Source organism: Manis pentadactyla, chromosome 3, assembly GCF_030020395.1.
Source record: "Manis pentadactyla isolate mManPen7 chromosome 3, mManPen7.hap1, whole genome shotgun sequence".
Taxonomy (NCBI): domain Eukaryota; kingdom Metazoa; phylum Chordata; class Mammalia; order Pholidota; family Manidae; genus Manis; species Manis pentadactyla.
In genome coordinates this window covers 101,305,878-101,325,812 of record NC_080021.1, presented here as the reverse complement: position 1 = coordinate 101,325,812, position 19,935 = coordinate 101,305,878, and the positions used below count along the sequence as shown (strand labels likewise).

Sequence of the window (19,935 nt, the reverse complement as noted above, 5' to 3'; positions counted from 1 at the left end):
CTGAAAGTCTCTAGGCCCTCAAGGGGAGTGAGCCCACCGCTGGGGAATCAGCCATCCTATTAATTGCTGCTGGTGGGGCTGGTATCATCTCTCACAAGAAGGGTGCCCTTGCATTCTTGCTGGGCCTGCCTTGTCAACCCCACTGAAAAGAAGAGAGCAACTCATTGGAATAGACAATGTCATGTTGATTCCAGTTGGATGTTCATACTGATTTATGACAATTTTCAGAATCAGGGTCATACATTTACATAAAAGGAGGCAGGCAGGGTGGGAAAGAACGTCTGCTTTCAGGCAGACTCGGAATACCACACTCTCCTCGGAGCTGCCTGAACTGAGGGCAACCGCAGTGTTTTCAGTTGCATCAGTGGCCCACAGGGTAACTGACATTCGAGTTGGTTTCTATTGTCTTGAGTGATGGTAAGACCTCACCTTTCTATAATGTCTTGATTCTAGTGGGCTTTCATATTCATTAATCACTTTCCCACCGGGAATTGCAGTGACACAGAAGACGGGGTTATCACCCTTGTCATGTATGAGCAGGGAAAACCAAGGCCAGGACGTTCACTCTTCTGCTCAGGGTCATTGTCAGCAAGAGCAGAACTGAGCCCAGAAATCTGGTGTCTTGTATCTAAGTCACTGAGCCCATAGCCCCTCACCTTTTGCAGCCTGGCCCAGAGAAAGGGTTATACCGACCTGTCACCAGCACTCACACAGAGGAGACAAAGAAGCCTCACCAAGGGCAGAGGGCTAGCAGCCAAGGAGAGCAGCTAGTGATTTCTGGGTGCTCAGTCATGTGCCTTAGGTGTCTAGGATTACACAAGTGCTCCTGCTTCCCAAATGCACAGAAGTTGAGTTGAAACAAAAGAAATGCACCTTTTTAACAATGCCACCTAGACTTCCATCAGGTCTTCTCTACAGAGACATTCATGCAGGCTGGAGGACCCATCTTAGTTCTTGTTCAAATTCAATGTATCCTAAAAAGAACTCGCCATCCTGCCCACAGTCCTGTTCCTTCTCTAACAGCGCCAGCTATCTGGACACCGAGATCAGAGCCCAGGCATCTCCCCTGCCTCCTCCATGTCTGGCCTCCCATCTAATGGGTCACTGCATGCTGAGTTCTGGCTTCAGAATGTCTGACACTCCCAGCTGCTCCTTCCCATTCTGTGATGCAGGCCACCATCCTCTTTCACTTTCGAAGTTGCCATTCTTTGTCCCATTCCCCAATCTCGCTGCATGTTGTAGCCAGTGTGATCTTTCTAAAACAGATGGGACGGTGTCACCCATCTACTCAAAACCCTTATGTGGTTCCCTGCCTCAAGAGAAGTAATAATGTTTAAATGTGATTACAGGCCCTTCAAAATCGGGGCCCCGCTACCCTCTCCGGCCTCGGCTTTCCCGGGCATGTTAGATTCCAACCTTACTGAACATGGCCGCAATTGCCCACACTGCTGTCCTCTCCCCCGCCTCAGGGCCTTTGCATGTGCTTTTGTCTGCCCCATGCTCAGTGCTGCCACCCTCCATTTCCTTCAGCCTAAAAGTAACATCCTGTGGGAAGCCTTTCCAGATGCCCTGTCGCCTCCCTAAGTATGAGTAAGTGCTCTTCCTTTGGGAACCCCTAGCACTCTGCATTTCCCTTACAATAACACAGATCCCACTTTGACTCCCCTAGTCTCTATCATGTCAGTTCTCTGTATGCTAACAAGCTTCTTGAGGGCAAGAAACACATCTTGGTCCCTGGTTCGTAACAGGAGTGTAATAAATATTTGCTAGATGAATGAGTGAAAGCTAAAAGTTCTTAAAGGCTTCCCTCAGTGATAAAATTTGGGAAGAGGATCAGAATTAAGATATAAACAGAAACGGCCTCACTTCTCGTGTTAAATTTCCCCAAGTCCCATTATTGCCAGTGGAAAATGTGTTCACTCTTAAATATTAATATAAACTGAGTAGACAAATACTCTTCTCCTATTTATTATGAACTCTGAGATCAGACTGTATATCTTAAAATAGAATAAAATGTGTTTGTGAATAACTGACCAGACTCACATTATATGGCTCTTCACAGAGTAACGTAAATTGGACATTTTTGTTGGGGGAAAAAAAAGAAAGAAGAAGGAATTCTCTTTTACAACCATTGTTTGAATATTGAAGTGAAAGGGTTTCTTTTTTGTCTTGGAAAGACCAAAATGGTGTGATATTTCTGTAGCAGTATTTTTAACGCAGTATAAATTAAACCTTTTTGCACCCACATTATTCATTATTTGATGTGTTATTTCAGGTTGACGTATTGCCAGTCTATTATTTTGCAAACCATTACATTATCACAGCTGCTAAGCTGCATAACTTAAGAATTCAGGATACAACAGAGTCTCTATAGTCAAGTGTGTGGTGCTTACATTCTGAATGTATTCATTCAGGGAAGTGTGAGACTTTACCAAAACACATGCAGCAGACGGCTTTTAGTGGATATTTATTACCATTGAAAGCAGACAGCCAAGAAACTGTTCAGACAGATCAGTGTGTTCACACATATTATTATCCAACCCCCTCATCCTGCACAGGGTTTGTTCCTTCTATAAATAGACACCTCTCTGGAGAAAAGAACAGGACCATCAGGGACTCCAGTCTTCTGGTTCATAAACATCCATTGGTACGTAAATGGACTAAGGTCAGGCAGGAAATTCTGGGTGAATGTCAAAGGCCATTTTCCCCATGATGGTTAGTCCCATGCAACTTTAAATGACCCAAACTTGGTGAACTGACATTTATTTCTTACAGTAGTTTATGTCAAGTTTAACCACTGACTTCCCAACTTGGCCAATGAGATTGCATAGTGGAAAGGCTATTGCTTCTGGTGCCACTCAAGAGTTTTCATTCCCCAGGCTAGTGTGCAAAGCAGGACTGGAAACTTCTATTCAAATGGTCAGAACCTCCAGGGCTTTGCCATCCTGCACCAGATGGCAGCTATCCAGCTGAGCACAAAACAAGGCAATGGTTCCTCTCTTTTAGACTATGTGTCCCCAAGTCCTGACTTCTTAGGATTTTCACTGACTTGTGGATCAGATGCCAGGACTCATCCCAAAGCAGTGCATTTCAACCTTAGTTTCACAGTAGAAGAACCTGAGGAGCTTTAAAAATCCCAATGCCAGGCTGTCCTCCAGACCAGCATACATCAACATCTCTGGGGAGGGGATCTCGACATCAGATTCTAAGCCCCCAAGTGATTTTAAGGTGCAGCCACATTTAGAACCACTGACCCAAGGTAAGAGTATTGTCAAGACAGATCTTTTGGGCAAGATGCTAGCTTAAGGAAATGAGCTGGTTCCTGTGCTTTCTGGGGTCTTCACATGAAAAAGAAATAGATGAGTTGGTTGTCTTGGATTTTTCATCAAAAGTATCATTCTTAATAGGAGAAAAGGCACTGAAGCTCTTTGAGAGTTGGGTCTGTATTCCTGGGACATCCTGTGCAGTGCCCAGCACTTTGGGGCCACACTGTGGATGATTTAACTGTAGCTTGAGGGGGGAAGGGTTTTCTCCTCCCAGGACAAGTTCCATGTGAATCTGATGAAACCAAAGTAAGACAAGGGGAAGGACAAGTGGGTTAAGGGGGGTTATTTCTCACAGCTTGCTCGTGTTTGCTAGTCAGGCTCCGTGCTGTCAGTCCCCTCCGGTCATGGCATGTGTGCCCTGCTCCCCCTGCCCACCCCTTCCTGCAAGAACACCATGGGTGGGTCCCTGGTCACTAACGGGCACCAGACCAATTAGGTACCAGGAATGGAGGGGAGGAGAGAATGGCCGTTTTCCCTCCACCCCTTGCCCGGGATCAACCAGAGGCTCTGCTGTGGTAAACATCCATTGCTATGTACGTGGACTAAGGCCAGGTGGGAAATTCTGGGTGAAAACTGGCATTTACCTCACATAAACATGGATACTTCTGAACTCACAGAGGCTAGTTTCATTCAGGACTTCCAGGCACTTTGAGATCAGAAACACCCAACCCAGCTGCTCCCGCCCAGGTCACTGGAGCACAAGCACAGCCCCTCCCAGGGTGTTCAGCCTGCCACGCTGCTGCTCCACCCACAAAGTGAATTGTGTATTCTCAGAACACTTGCTATAGGTATCTTGAAAAAAGATCTCTTAGAAATTGCTCCAGCGGAGTGAATGCTCTCCACCTGTATAACATGGGTTTCTTTGAACACATAGTTGAAAACAATCCACTTCTATTTATGTGGATATATTGATGCATCTCAGAGAACAGGCATATACAATATAGGAGAAGCTATGGCCATGGAGCTTTGTATTCTAATCTGGGATGGATGAACCACATCTGTGGGGATTTTTCACTTTTTCCCTTGTTTTTTCTTGTCACTCAATAACCAAATGCTTCAAAGAACTCTGTCCTTTTTTCTGCTAATCCCCAGAGCCTCAAATATTGCCTAACACATATATAGGGCAACTAGACATTTATTGAATAAATGTGGATAGATGAATAAAAAGAATCTCTTCATGGTCATAAACTCAAACCTCATGTCAAACAGAATTGTCACCCAAACGTTAGTGCTGCAAAATGCCTGCTTTTCTTGTGCAGATGAATATTTGTGTCATTATCAGTCATCACAAGTGACTTATGTTAGGATGCTAAATCTCCTTGGTAGAGAACTTGCTCATGAAAAGATTCTTGGAATCCTGCTATACAATTAGGGCAGTCCTTTTCTTCCCAGTGAGCATCTGTCTATGAGTATTTTGAGTCCATAAATATGCCTGTGATCATTTTCCTCCACTGCTTGCTGACTTTTCTCAAAAATGCCATGGTCACATTTCCATGTGGGTAGATTGCTTCCAAGTGGTCCTTCCAATACCTCTATTGGAACATTAATCAGGAAATCCAGTAAGGCTTAGAAGTATATGGATCATTTCTAGAAAATGTGGACCAAGTTCAACCAAACAAAATTAGTCTCAGGATATATATACCCTAAGGAATGTAACATCTGGGACCTACCACCCTATTTGTTAATCCCACAGATTTTTATTTAATACCTATTACATCCCAGGCAATGCTCTAGGCCCTCGTGGCGTAGCAAAATCTCTGCTTCCCTGTGAAGTGGTGCTAAGGCCTCTTAGGGAAAGTATAGCAGGATAAGAAGTAAGGGAAGAAGGGGTGAGCTGCATTTTTATGTAATGTGGCTCTCAGTTAAGGTGATGTCTGAGGAGACACAAGCCATGCTGCCATGTGGGGAAGGAACACGCCAGGTAGAGGGAACTGCAAACACGAAAGGCATGAAGCAAGAGCGTACTTCCTGGGTTTGAGGACTAGCAGGGGGTGGCGGAGCCGAAGCACAGTTAGGGCATGGGGTCTGTGGAAGGAGCAGCACTTGGGGCAGTGTTAGGAGCCCAGGGGACAGCGGGCTGCGGGGCCAAGGTCAGGACCTGGGGCCTTTGCTCTGTACGAAACAGAGGACGACCAGAGGTTTGGGACAGAAGGATATCGTGTTTCCAAGGAGTCACAGTGGCTGCTATGCTGATGGAGAAATGGGTGGCAGCAGGGTAACTCATTAGTGTAATTTCCTGATGAGAGATGGTAGTGTTTAGACTAAATGATACTTCGGAGGGGGTGAGAAATGAGAAGTGAATGGATTCTGGATTTATCTAGAAGGTAGAGCTGATGGATTGAGTCGGGGTGTGAGCAAGGAGAGAGGAGTCAAGAGTGAGCTGGGGCAGCTGTGGGCTGGGGCTGGCACTCAGACGGGAAAGACAGCAAGCCCTGGATGGTGGTGGTGGCAGGAGATCCGTTTGGATGTGTTCAGCCTGACATGGTGGTGAAAAACTCTAGTGGAAGATCTTAGAAATACAGGTTTGTGTTTCGGGGAGAGGTCTGGACTGCAGCTGTGAATGGGTGTGTATCAGCTTATCCAGGCTCACAGAACCCACTGTGTGCACCTCTTCCCAACTCCATGTTCAGTGATAACATGTGGGTAGTTTGAAAGGGGCCATGGTGAGAGAAATTACACTATGGAAACTGGCAAACTTTACAAATCAGGGTACTTTTTTTCCTCAAGAGTCGGTAATTCAGTATTTACCAGTTCACCACTGGAGGATGGTATTCAAAACCCAGAACTAGGTGATATGCCCTGGGGAGTGAAGGAATGTCACAGGGCTGGACCCAAAGCCACTGTCAAGTTCCAGGGTCAGTTCCATGAAGAGGAGCCAGCAAAGAAGACCAACAAGGAGCAGTGAGTAATGTGAGAGAGGATTGAGGGAAATTCTCAGGAAGGGATGTTGGACTGTCCAGTGATGCTGAGAGTCAGGGGAGATGAGGACTAGGGCTAGGGAGTCATCTTACTGCCACGTTAGCACACAGCTTGTGTGCAAACTGCATGTCACAATAGCTGGGTGCTTGCTAAATACACAGATGCATGGGCCCCACCCCGGACACCTTGAATCTGAATTCAGGGGCCTAAACATGGACTGAAGTTTGAGAAACAGTACCTTAAGTGTAGTTCTCCAGAAAAAATAGGCACCAGTGTGGTAGGGAGAAGAACAAAGCACTGGAAAGGGGAGGTATGGCAGACAAAGGGAGAGGGGACTCTCAGGCAGAAGCCACGAAGGTAATGAGGTGGAGGTTGTGACCACCCCAGGCCAGCAGTGAGCCTTCCTCCCTAGAAACCCAGTGTTCCTATTTTAAGAGGCCCTCCCTTCAACTACATTGTCAGAAAAATTAACTTGCCCCTTAGAACTTGCTCAAGTCAAAAAAAAAACAACAACAGTAAGAGAGAAGACAAAAGACAGATTTCAAGATTGTATATTGGTCATCTATATCCACCTCTAAGCCTTGGCATTCTTAAGATCTATCTAAAGAAACTGTTTTCTGTTTTATTTGGCCTCTGAAAAAAAATGTTTTAATGCTTTGATGTAATCATGTATCAGGGCTTCATAACCTAGCTGAGTCTCAAAATATATTTAGAAAGTATAATTTGGGGCTGAGCTGGCCACCAAATGCCTGAAATGAGCAAGACCTAATTTGATCTCTGAATTTAGGAACTCAGATCTATTCTGTATGGATTTTAGTTGAACTGGAAGAAATTATGTATCTGATATCAGGTTCTGTTTTGGGGTCTTCACGGTGTTCTTGTAGGAGAAAATCTTGCTCTTATCTGCCAAGTGGGCTGAAGGAAAGTATAGCCTTTAATGACTTGAACCCAGGCCTTTATGTAGGTCCCAACAGGAAAAGATATACTATTTGGGAAAATAGAGATTATTCACCTGGAACATGCAGGTCCCTTCCCATCTTCTTGCATTTTCCCTTCAGGTAAGAAGGTACCTCTGGCACATCAAATGTGAGTGACCAAGAGGATAGCTTGCACAGCAGGTGTGTCGTGGCTCTCTCCCAACTTGGGGGCTGGTGTTGGTGAATGAGCCTGTTTGGCCTCCAAAGCAGAATCAGTGTGCCTGGCTGTGGCTAAGTCCACCCTCCTGTGCCTTGAGGATGCTCTTCTTCTGTACATGCAGTGACACCCTCGCTTTTTCATCACTGTGTTGCATGGCCAAGTCCATCCATGGAGGCAGCAGCAATGCAGGTGCCAGGGCCTGGAACCCCTAGAACCCAATACTTAAGGAGAAGGAGAGGTGAGGGCACCCCCTCATCCTGCTGGGCCCATACTCTGGGTTTTCAAGTAGCACAACATTTAGGAAGAAGAGCTACAAAAGAAAAAATCCTCTGGAGACACACTTGTGGATTTGAACTCAGCAGGACAGAATGACATGCTCACACTATGGCCTCCAGTGGAAGCTCTTCTGGGTCCTCTGACGACAGTGCCCACGAGCAGGAACTGAGCTCCTCAGGCCACATGTCACTCTGGGGGGCAATACCAATATCCTGTAGCACTTGGTTTAGCCACAGAGCCCACTCCCAGAGCATCTTAACTGTCCTTTATTTCTAGTAAATACCTGGACATATGTACATGCCCAAGAGTAAACAAAAGTATCTTCGGGACTCCGGGGCTTCCTTTTTCCTTCAGTCAAATGGCCTAAAGGTGGCATGAGAGAAGCGTGTATGATGTGTCTTAGAACAGGGTCTATGCAGGCCAGGACTTTTCTTGCTCCTTCTGAGACCCACCAATCAGAAGTTGACTATTTTTAAGAGTTTATATCTATCTCCTATGGTACTGTTAGGACCTAAAACCTCATCTTAATCCTGGGCTGCTCCTATTCACTCTAGTCATCCTATAAAATAGGCCCCATCCAGGCATTATAACTCAAATGCTTATAGGATCCAGGCAGGTGAAATAAATGTGAGACAATAGGGAAAGGGCACTTTGTAAACTGGAGAACTCTTGTCCTAGCTCTCTACTCAGCATGACCCCAGGGGAACCTGGGGCTGGTATTTCTGGATTTTCTGACTTTTCAGAAGAAAATCTTTGTGCAATTTTCTTATAGTTATAGGGAAATGTGTGTGTGTGTGTGTGTGTGTGTGTGTGTGTGTATGGAATAGGGACAGAGAGATGGACTATCTCAATTTTTATATCCTGGTAACTAATCCAAGCTTAAAGAAAATATGAAAACAGTACATTTGTAGGCTACATTTGACCCATAAGAGGCCAGTTCTCAACTTGTGCAATACAGTGAGTGCTGTTCTACCCCAAATATCCATGTATTCTCTCTCCTCAGTCCTGAATTTCATACAAAGGAGACATCTCCATACAAAAAACTAATCTGGGAATAGATCCTCAGACCCTCCAGCTGGCATCATAATCCTACTGCTAAATCAGAATTAAAAAAAAAAAACCTCTTTTCGCAGGTGAAATTCAAATTTTAAAATATATTTAAATAAATTGAATACATGTCCTCCAGCTGTAGGAAATAGGAAGACAGCCTCCTCTATGCTGAGAGCATGGTTTCGTTACCTAGCAAGAGGAACAGAACTCAAGAAGCAACTGAGCCAACAGTCTAGTTATTGCCTGATAGCTTAGTATCAGCCACATTCTTTAGCTGTTAGCAGAAGTGCCCCAATGTTAAAGTGCACATATCAAATAGCATTGTCCAATGAAGCAATCACTCCACTACCTGGAGGTAGAGTTTGTGGTTAACTCATATTTATAGTCCAGCAGCATGTGGACTGCATAAGAACCAAAGTGAGTTTCTTTTATGATCCAGGTGGCTGACTGACACAGCTGAAATAAACCCTTTAGTTCTAAATCATCTCTGTTATACTAGATGAAGAGGAATTCTGGGGTCTCAGCCAAGTCTTTCAGCAATAACTTGAACAGATTCACAGCTCCTTTTCTGATGGAAGCATTGGCTTCACCCATAGGTACTCCTGAACTTACCTGAATGTCCAAGTAGAGGGGTGCTCCAGCAGGGGAAGAGTCCAAATCACACTTCTTACCTGTCCCTTCTGAAAAGTAGACCTCACTTTCCATGGGCACAACAGAAATGTATCTCTTTAATTTAAATTTCAGAATATCTTCATTTCTGCCTCTTTCCAGATAGAGCAGCTGGGAACAGACTGCCTCCTCACACTTAGTCAGAGACTTCCTAGGGACATTTGATACCCAAGAGAAGTGGATCAGTGTACATGTTAACTGTTTGTTGCTCTAATCTCTTTGTACTAAATCCTTGTGAAGTTAAATAATCAAGTATTAATATACCTGGAGCATATTTACTCAACTCCATGATGAGACTATTTTACTGAGTGAAGATTTTATTTATCTTTATTGAGGGCTCATTTTTAGTATCCTTTATTTAAATTCATGCAGCAACCCATTCTGAGCGTGAACCATAGCCAAGCAACCTAGGTCTCAGGCAGGAGGTAGAGTGGTGTAGGAAGGATTTAAAGAATATTAAACCTAGCTAAGGCAGAAAAAAAAAAGATGGTGGTGTGAGAAGTGAGGCAGAAACCTCCCCCCAAAACAACATAATATGAAAATACAGCAAATACAACTGATCCTGAAAGAGACTGCAAAACAGACTGCCTACTTCTGGGGAAAAAAGAAGACCTCACAGAAAAGGGTAAAGTAGCAAAGCCACAGTCCATTGGGATCCAAGTCCTTCCCCCAGCCCCAGCTCACAGGCAGGAGGAAGAGAAATGGAGCAGAGACGGAGTAGAAGCCCAGGACTGCTAAACACCCAGCGCTGATGATCTGCTCTGGGAGCACAAACCCGCATTACATGGTGCTCTGGAGATTAGTGGAGTTGGAAAGCAAAGACAGGCAGAAAACTCAGAGAGATGGAGATTCCAGCCACTTGTGGAGAACCGGTACCCACAACCGGACACTATGGGACTAAAGAAAGGTGGGCACTTTGAAAGACTTCCCAAAAGCAAGAGGGGTACTAAAGGGAAAAAGACTACACAGACCTCGCTGCTCAGGAAAAAGCACAGGTGGAAAAAATCGTCCATGCCCTCTCAGCCCAGCAGGTTGGGAACTTTCAGGAGCTTCAGACACTCCATCCCAAATAGCTATCAGTGCTGCCCCAAGGACCGCCACTGTGATTCCCAGCCTGCCACTCCTTCATCCCAGCAGGTACTTGCTGCACAACTGCTGCACCTGCCAGCTGGAGGGTGGCCCCTGCCTACAGTAGCTACAGGGGCATAATGCAGAGGCTGCTCCCTGCAAACACAGCCCACTGGACCTGGCAGTGGAGGCAGGCACTGCAGCCAGGAAGCAGGAAAGAGCTCTTTTCTCCTGGCAGGTGTTGGTGCCACTCGTCTACAGCCCCCACCATTGCTCCAGGTGCTCCACAGCTCCAGAGATTAGAGCTTCTGGGCACTAGAGGCACTGCCTACACAAAGTTATTATTACATAAGAATCAATAGAATGAAACAGCAAAAAAAATGCTATACAAACAAGAAGTCAAACACCAGAAAGAAGGCTAAGTGAAACTGAAATCACCAATCTTCTTGATAAAGATTTCAAAATAAAAATCATAAACATGCTCACATAGCTACAGAAAAATATCCAAGATCTCAGGGAGGACTTTAAGAAGGAGAAACTTTGAAAACTACAGTATCTGAAATGAAACACACAATAAAGGGATTTAAAAGTAGATTAGATGAGGTGGAGGAGACAGTAAGTGAATAGAAATTAGAGAACAGGAAATCAAAGAAGCTGAAGCACAGAGAGAAAAATGAATCTATAAGAAAGAAAGAATAATAAGAGACCAATCCAAACAGAACAAATATTTGCATTATAGGGGTACCAGAAGAAGAAAAACCGAGGAAAATGGATAGAAAGCCTATTTGAGAAAATAATTGCTGAAAACTTCACCAATCTGGGAAAGGAGATAGTCTCTCAGATCATGGAAGTGCACAGAACTCCCAACACAAGGGACCCTGGGAAGACAACCAAGACATATAATAATTAAAATGGCAAAGATTGAGCAAGGAGAGAGTATTAAAAGCAGCCAGAGAAAGAAAAAATATTAAATATAAGGGAAAGCCCATCAGGCTATCAGCAGATTTCTCAGCAGAAACCTTACAGGCCAGAAGGAAGTGGCATGATATATTTAATGCAATGAAGCAGAAGGGTGTCAAACTAAGAATACTCTACTCAGCAAGATTAACATTTAAATTTGAAGTAGGGATTAACAATTTCCAGACAGGCAAAGGTTGAGGCAATTTACCTCCCACAAACCATCTCTACAGTGTATTTCAAAGGGACTGCTATAGCTGGAAGTGCTCTTAAGGCTAAATACCTGTCACCAGAGAAATAAAACCACAATAAAGGAAGTACACTAATTAATTACTAAGCTAATGCAAAATTAAATCAACTACTCACAAAGTTAGTCAAGGGATACACAGAGAGTTCAGAATATGGTACCTAGTATGTGAAGAGTGGAGGAGGAAGAAGAAGGGAGAGAAAAAAAGAACTTTTAGATTGTGTTTGAAATAGCATAACAAGAGAGGTAAGTTAGATTGTTAGATACTATGGAAGCTGCCCTTGAACCTTTAGTAACCATGAATCTAAAACCTGCAATGACAGTAGGTACATATCAATAATCACCCTAAATATAAATGGAGCAAATGTACCAATCAAAAGACAGAGAGTTACAGAATGGATAAAAAACAACACCTGTCTATATGCTGTCTACAAGAGACTCATTTCAAACCCAAAGACATATACAGACTAAAAGTGAATGGATGGAAAAATATATTTCATGCAAATAATAGGGAGAAAAAAAACAAGTAGCAGTACTTACATCAGACAAAATGGATGTTGAGACAAAGAAGGACATTACATAATGATAAAGGAAACAGTCCAACAATAGGATATAACCATTATAAATATGCATGCAACATAGGAGCACCTAAATATGTGAAACAAATACTAACAGAATTGAAGGGAGAAATAGAATGCAGCACATTCATTTTAGGGGACTTCAACATACCTCTCACTCCAAAGGGCAGATCAACCAGACAGAAAATAATAAGGAAAAAGAAGCACTGAATGATGCATTATAACAGATAGACCTAACATATCTACAGAACACTCCACCCAAAAGCAGCAGGATACACATTCTTCACAAGTGTACATGGAACATTTTCCAGAATAGATCACAGACTAGGCCACAAAAAGAGCCTCAGTAAATTCAGAAGGATTGAAACTGTACCAACCAGCTTCTCAGACCAAAAATGTATGAAACTAGAAATAAATTATGCAAAGAAAACAAAAATCCCACAAACACATGGAGGCTTAACAACATGCTCCTAAATAATCAATGGATCAATGACCAAATAAAAAGATATCAAGCAATATATGGAGACAAATGAAAATAACAACTCAACATCCCAAAACCTGTGGGATGCAGTGAAGGTAGTTCTAAGAGGAAAGTCCATTGCAGTACAGACTTACCTCAAGAAAGAAAAACAATCCCATATGAATAGTCTAAACTCACAATTAATGAAACTAGAAAAAGAAGAACAAAGGAGGCCCAACATCAGTAGAAGGAGGCACATAATAAAGATCAGAGCAGAAATAAATAAAATTGAGAAGAATAAAACAATAGAAAGAATCAATGAAACCAGGAGCTGGTTATTTGAGAAAATAAACTAAATAAATAAACCCCCAGCCAGACTTACCAAGAAAAAAAGAAAATCTACACACATAAACAGAATCAGAAAAGAGAAAGGAAAAGTCACTACGGACACCACAGAAATACAAATTATTACACAGTACTATGAAAAATTATATGCCAACAAATTGGATAATCTAGAAGAAATATACAACTTTCTAGAAAAATACAACCTTACAAGCCTGACCCAGGAAGAAACAGAAAATCTGAATGGAACAGTTACCAGCAAGGAAATTGAATTGGTAACCAAAAAACTACCTAAGAAGAAATCCCTGTACCAGATGGCTTCACCACTGAATTCTGTCAAACATTTGGTGAAGACCTAATACCTATCCTCCTTAAAGTTTTCCAAAAAGTAGAAGAGGAGGGAATACATCTAGTCTCATTCTATGAGGCCAACATCACTCTAATACAAAAACCAGGCAAAGACCCTACAAAAAAAGAAAATTACAGTTGAGTATCCCTGATGAACATAGATGTAAAAGTCTTTAACAAAATATAGCAAATCAAATTCAAAAATACATCAAAAAGATCATCCATCATGATAAGTGGGATTTATTCCAGGGATGCAAGGATGGTACAATAAAAAATCCATCAACATCATACACCTCATCAACAAAAAGAAAGACAAAAATCACATGATCATATCAATAGACGCTGAAAAGCATTTGACAAAATTCAACATCCATTCATGATAAAAACTCTCAACAAAATGGGTATAGAGGGCAAGTGCCTCAACATAACAAAGGCCAAATACAACAAACCCACAGCCAACATCATACTTAACAGTGAAAAGCTGAAACCTTTTCCTCTAAGATTGGGAACAAGACAAGAATGCCCAGTTTCCCCATTTTATTCAACATAGTACTGGAGGTCCTAGCCATGGCAATCAAACAACACAAAGAGAGAAAAGGCATCCAAGATTGGTAAGGAAGAAGTTAAGCTGTCACTGTTTGCAGATGACATATTGTACATAAAAAGCCCTAAAGAATCCACCCCAAAATGACCAGAACTAATAACTGAATTCAGCAAAGTTGCAGGATACAAAATTAATACACAGAAATCTGTTGCATTCCTATACACTAATGATGAACTAGCAGAAAGAGAAATCAGGAAAACAGTTTCATTTACTGCATTCAAATGAATAAAGTAGTTAGGAATAAACCTAACTAAGGAGGTGAAAGACCCATACACTAAAAACTACAAGACTCTTAGGAGAGAAATTAAAGAAGACACCAATAAATGGAAATACATCCCATGCTCATGTATAGGAAGAATTAATATTGTCAAAATGGCCATCCTTTCTAAAGCAATCTACAGATTCAATGTAATCCCTATCAAAATACCAACAGCATTCTTCAACAAACTAGAACAAGTAGTTCTTAAATTCATGTGGAACCACCTAAGACCCCAAATAGCCAAAGCAATCCTGAGAAGGAAGAACAAAGCTGGGGGGATTACACTCCCTAACTTCAAGCTCTACTACAAAGCCACAGTAATCAAAACAATTTGGTAGTAGCCCATGAGCAGACCCATAGATAATGGAACAGAATAAGAGCCCAGATGTATGGTCAATTAGTATACAATAAAAGAGCCATGATTATACAATGGGGAAATGACAGCCTCTTCAACAACTGGTGTTGACAAAACTGGAGAGCTACATGTGGGAGAATGAAACTGGATTATTATCTCAAACTCTACACAAAAGTAAATTTGAAATGGATCAAAGACCTGAATGTAACTCATGAAACCATAAAATACACAAAAGAAAACATAGGTAAAAACCTCTAGAATGTTAACATGAGCAATTTTTTTCCTGAACATGTCTCCTCAGACAAGGGAAACCAAAGCAAAAATGAATGAATTGGGACTACATTAAGCTAAAAATCTTCTGTACAGCAAAGGACACCATCAGCAGAATAAAAAGGCATCCTGCAGTATGGGAGAATATATTCATAACCAACTTATCCGACAAGAAGTTAACTTCCAAAATACATAAAGAGCTCACACACCTCAACACCCAAAAAACAAATAACCCTATTAAAAAGTGGGTGGAGGATCTGAACAGACACTTTCCAAATGAAGAAATTCAGATGGCCAATAGGCACATGAAAAGATGCTCCACATCACTAATTATCAGGGAAATGCAAATTAAAACCACAAAGAGATATCACCTCACACCAGTTAGGATGCTCTGAATCCAAAAAACAAGGAACAACAAATGCTGGCGAGGATGTAGAGAAAGGGGAACTCTCCTACACTGTTGGTGGGAATGTAAATTGGTTCAGTCATTATGTAGAGCAATATGGAGGTTCCTTAAAAAAAAAGAAAGAAAGAAAAACCATTTGACCCAGGAATTCCACTCCTAGGAATTTACCCAAGAAAGCAAGATCACAGATTCAAAAAGACATGCATGCACCCCTATGTTTACTGCAGCACTGTTTACAATAGCTAAGATATGGACGCAACCTAAATGTCCATCAGTAGATGAATGGATAAAGAAGATGTGATATATATAAACAAATGGAAAATTATTCAGCCATAAGAATAAAACAAATCCTACCATTTGCAACAACATGGATGGAGCTAGAGGATATTATGCTCAGTGAACGAAGTCAGGTGGAGAAAGGCAAGTACCAACTGATTTCCCTCATTTGTGGAGTATAACAACAATGCAAAACTGAAGGGACAAAACAGCAGCAGACTCACAGACTCCAAGAAGGGACTAGCAGTTGCTGAAGGGAAAGCAGTGGGGAGGGAGAAGGGGATTAAGGGGCATTATAATTAGCAGTCACAATATAGGTAGGTCATGGGGTTGGCAGTACAGCACGGAGAAGAGAAATAGTGACTCTATAGCATCTTACTACACTGATGGATAGTGATTGCAATGGGGTGTAGTGGGGGACTTGATAATATGGGTGAATGGTGAAACTGCAATGTTGCTCATGTAAAAACTTTATAAAATTGTACATCAATGAAACCTCAATTAAAACAACAACAACAAAAAATGCCTAGGCAAGTCATGAGAGTTTGCTCTTGGCAATGATCTCTAAGCCCCACAGACAGGTTAAAGAGCTGTGAGTCTGAAAGTGTTGGATGGAGCTGAAGAAATCTGGAATGGAACCCCCAAATGGAGACAAGAGAAATTAGAGAAGTTGATTCAAAGCAGAAGGTTGGAGGGAAAGTCTAGAGGGATCACATGAACCACTTTCATAACTGCAAGCATGTCTCAGCACAGCCTGAGCTGTGGGCAGGGAGAGAAGGGTAAAGTACCACCGTGCTCCAAAAACCAACAAAAGAAACATTTCTAAAAATGCTTTTGAGCCTTTTTCAAAATGACAGTGAAGGATATTGTTTGTTAGGTTTTTCAGTACCCCTTACTTAATTCCACCCTGCTAATTCCTCCTAGAGAACAATAATAAGTATATGATTCAGTGTGCTTATGGTGTTTACCTTGGTGGCCAGGAAACTCAGAGCTGCAGTTGGGGTCCAACTCACTCATTCTAGATGCCTTTTCACCTTTATCTCATCCTGCTAAGTAGCTCTTCTCCTTCTGTTGTATGTTATCCTTAAATTCCTAGTTTATGCATATTATCCCTGTATATATTTCTGTGCATGTTTTGCATCCCTGCCAAGCAGCAGGGAATCCTATCACTTTCTCTCCTGTTTGTGTTAGTTTCTGTAAGGGAAACCAACACCATGGAAACACAGTCCACCAAGAGTAAAAAAGATGACAAAGTATGCCACTCCTCTTCTCCTGGCAGAGCTAATGATCCCAACAGGTGTATCAAAAATGCGTCAAGGTAAGCTGAGACCTGGGAACATTATGCTCTGAACAAGGCTGTTCTTTTTCCCAGAAGGGAATGAATTCATCGGGAATGCCCAGCCCTGACAGAACACAGCCACTCCGTCTCATCCCATTGTGTGTTGTGTATACTTGGTGGCTTGGGACAGCCCATGGTAGCTGACGGGGTATTCTTGGGGAGGCCAGAGAAGATACTCTAAATGAGTACTCCCACTGGGGGGTTCAGAAGGTGCATATTCTCATTCTGAATCTTTGTGTCTGATGCCCACTGTCCACGCAAGCTGCAGCTATGCCTGAGGATGACTTTTCTATAGAGTCTGACCTGTTTTGCTGAGGGCCAAAAAAGAGGAAGATTCTGCTTTTCAGTTGCCCCCATAAATGTGGGAAGCCTCTGTTTTGTCCTTCTCACTCTTCACTTATTTTTTCTTTTCCTTTCTAAACCACAGTCGGTGTGCTGTGCTATAAACTGTCAGACACACAAATAACGGGCTTCCTGGGAAAGCCTTGCTGCTGCAGGCAGTGGGTCAGCGCCAAGAAGAGCATAAAGCCAAGCACACTGTTGTAGGAACACCACAGCATCGAGATAGCAGCCGCGGGATAATTGTTCGGTTCCATTAGGGCTTCTGGCTCCGAATCCACCATGAAACCTGGCTCCCGGATCTCCTCCAAGAGGGCTTTGAACCCCACACCTCCACCTCCACCCCCCTAGATACCTTGGCTTTCTTGCATTATTTAATGTTTAGGAACAGTCCATTACTGGAATCTAGTCTCAGATCTTGAAGTTCATGGAAAGGAAAATGGGAATAAAAGCTGAGAGAAAAGGAGAGAGACTTCAGTGGTGGGTCAGGTTTACTCCAAGAGTAAGAAGTAACACATACCAGCATACTGGCTCCAGTACTTGGCAGCTTTCTGAGAATTTGTGGTCTTGGGATAGAAGATGTCACTGTCCTAGGGCTTGTGCCCCTTGCCAGGCTGTTGGATCTCCCATTGCTCCAGCTAAGCGTGAAAGAAGCAAGATCGTGCTCCCTGTTTACTAAGATGTAAGGCCACAAAGCTCTGCCAAAGGAGGTCCGGCCCCCAGAGTGTGCTTCCTTCTGGCCTGGAGTGAATTAACCCGGTCAGCCAGGGTGAAGGAGCAGATATCAAGTGACACATTTTTACCCCCACCCCCACCCTTCCCCAGCGCATCCCCAGAGCCGGCCCTCAGGGAGTGGGCGGAAGGAAGTGCACCTACCGAGTAAGCTGCTCCAGGCCAGAACCCCCTGGAGGGGAAGGAAAGCGCCTGTAGTTTTTCAGACACCACCTCCCTCTCCCAGTTGATCTCAGCTTCCCAAGAAAATGATCAGGAGCAAATTCAGACAGAAAAGAAGTTGCTGAGATCCAGGAGACCCTGACCTGACAGAAAACTTTTTAAAACGTGTTTATTCAATGAGCAACCACTTTGTGCAGGGCTCCATGCTTTCCTTGACAGATAAAATTTTTCCTTTAAACCCCAGACCACCCTGTGAGGCAGGTTTTCATGTGCATCTCCACTTTATAGAGGAGGAAAGGAGAACGGAGAGATTAGATCATTTGCCCAGAGCAGCGCAGCCACCTTTGGCAGACCCGGGATTGAACCCAGGTAGTCAGACTTCAGAGCACTCTCTGTAGGGAATTTGGGGTCTAAATTGAAGTCAGATTGTTGGGGCCCCAGCTGCTGAGAAAAGTATCCTTAAGAGAGGAAGCAGGATTGCCAGGTTCAGCAAATGCAAACATTATGAGGCCCAGTGAAATTTGAATTTCAGAAAATAAAAATAGTTCTTTAGTATAAGTATGTCTTCGTGTTGTTTTCTGAAATTCAAATTTCACTGGGTGTCCTATATTTTATCTGGCAGCCCTAACTATAGAGGCTCTTCCATTTCTCTGGCTCGTCTTGTCGTCCTCTCATATTAAGTATGCTATTTCCCTGTTCTGATTTCTCCCCCATGTCCTTCTGTGGAACAGAAGCTCTACTTCTGATAATTTTTCTTTAAAATCAATTGTTTATGATCATCTGAGATTTCCTGAGCACCCATGATATGCCAGGGCTTAAATGTTGCTCAGAAGACTCAAAGTGGTGGCCTGTGTTCTCCAGACAAGCAGGAGTTTGGGCACACTCCCCTTGGAAGTCAAACAGCTGCTGCTAAAGGTAGTGAGTGGCAGTCTGAGGTGCCTCCCTGGACAGGGAAGACTTGAGCCCCACACCAGAGGAGTTCCATTTCCACCACGTTTCTTATGTTTCCATGTAAGACTGCATTTGATTTCATTCAAAGATTTCTGTAACTGAAAACAAAAGTTATTGAAAATGGCTATTCTAGGCTGTTGTGTTCCAAAACAGCGTTTCTCAAACTTCAGGGTATGAAGGGATCACCTGAGAATCTTGACAAATGCAGATTCTGATTCAGCAGGTCTGGGGCAGGGCCTGAGAATCTGCTTTTCTAACAAGCTCTCAAGTAGAGCTGAAACAGGAGCCCTTGGAGGACACTTGGAGCAACAGAACTCTAAAGTATCCTAACTGATGTACGGGGAACATAGGTTATTTTTCTTTCTCATCTTTGTGTCAAATATCATCTGTCTGTCTTTATAACTATCTGTTTATCTATCATCTTTACCATGACCATTTTATACAAACATACGAGCAAGATCAGGGTGAGTATCCAGCCCATTCAATGAGAAATAAATCCCTCTGGTGCAGGGGTTCACAAGACAGAAAGGAAGGGCCATGCCATATTAAGATGTTTGCCTGAAAAGCCTTCCTTTCTTGCATACTGTGGACACTTAAAACATAATCCACTCTGAAATAGTCTCTCCCTGCTCAACATCCTACCAAGGTCAGAGTCCACTATGAGAATTTTCCATTTGCCAAATTTGGAAGTCCTACAGACCTGAAACAGTCCTGGGCCTTAAAAAATCTGCAAACCTCGCAGGAGCAAATGGGAACCTTTATGGGTTGTATGTAATCCCAAAGAAGGCCTCTGCACAAACTGAAGGCAGATCATGGCCTTTAGATAGAAAGATCATTCCACTTCTCTTTCTGTTTAGTGCAAATG

At 42.9% G+C, this 19,935-nt stretch overlaps 1 protein-coding gene and 1 long non-coding RNA gene across 6 annotated transcripts in view; one reads left to right on the top strand and one right to left on the bottom strand.

Annotated features, from left to right (window-relative positions):
* Window positions 1–19,935, top strand: part of FRMD4A (FERM domain containing 4A) — a 573,879-nt gene that overhangs the window by 268,460 nt on the left and 285,484 nt on the right. The window lies entirely within an intron of this gene.
* On the bottom strand, window positions 3,420–17,962 carry LOC118923864 (uncharacterized). Its single transcript, XR_005029360.2, has 3 exons — window positions 17,746–17,962; window positions 7,258–7,590; window positions 3,420–3,558 (listed from the first exon to the last, which is right to left on the bottom strand). It is a non-coding gene; the product is annotated as an uncharacterized LOC118923864 (long non-coding RNA).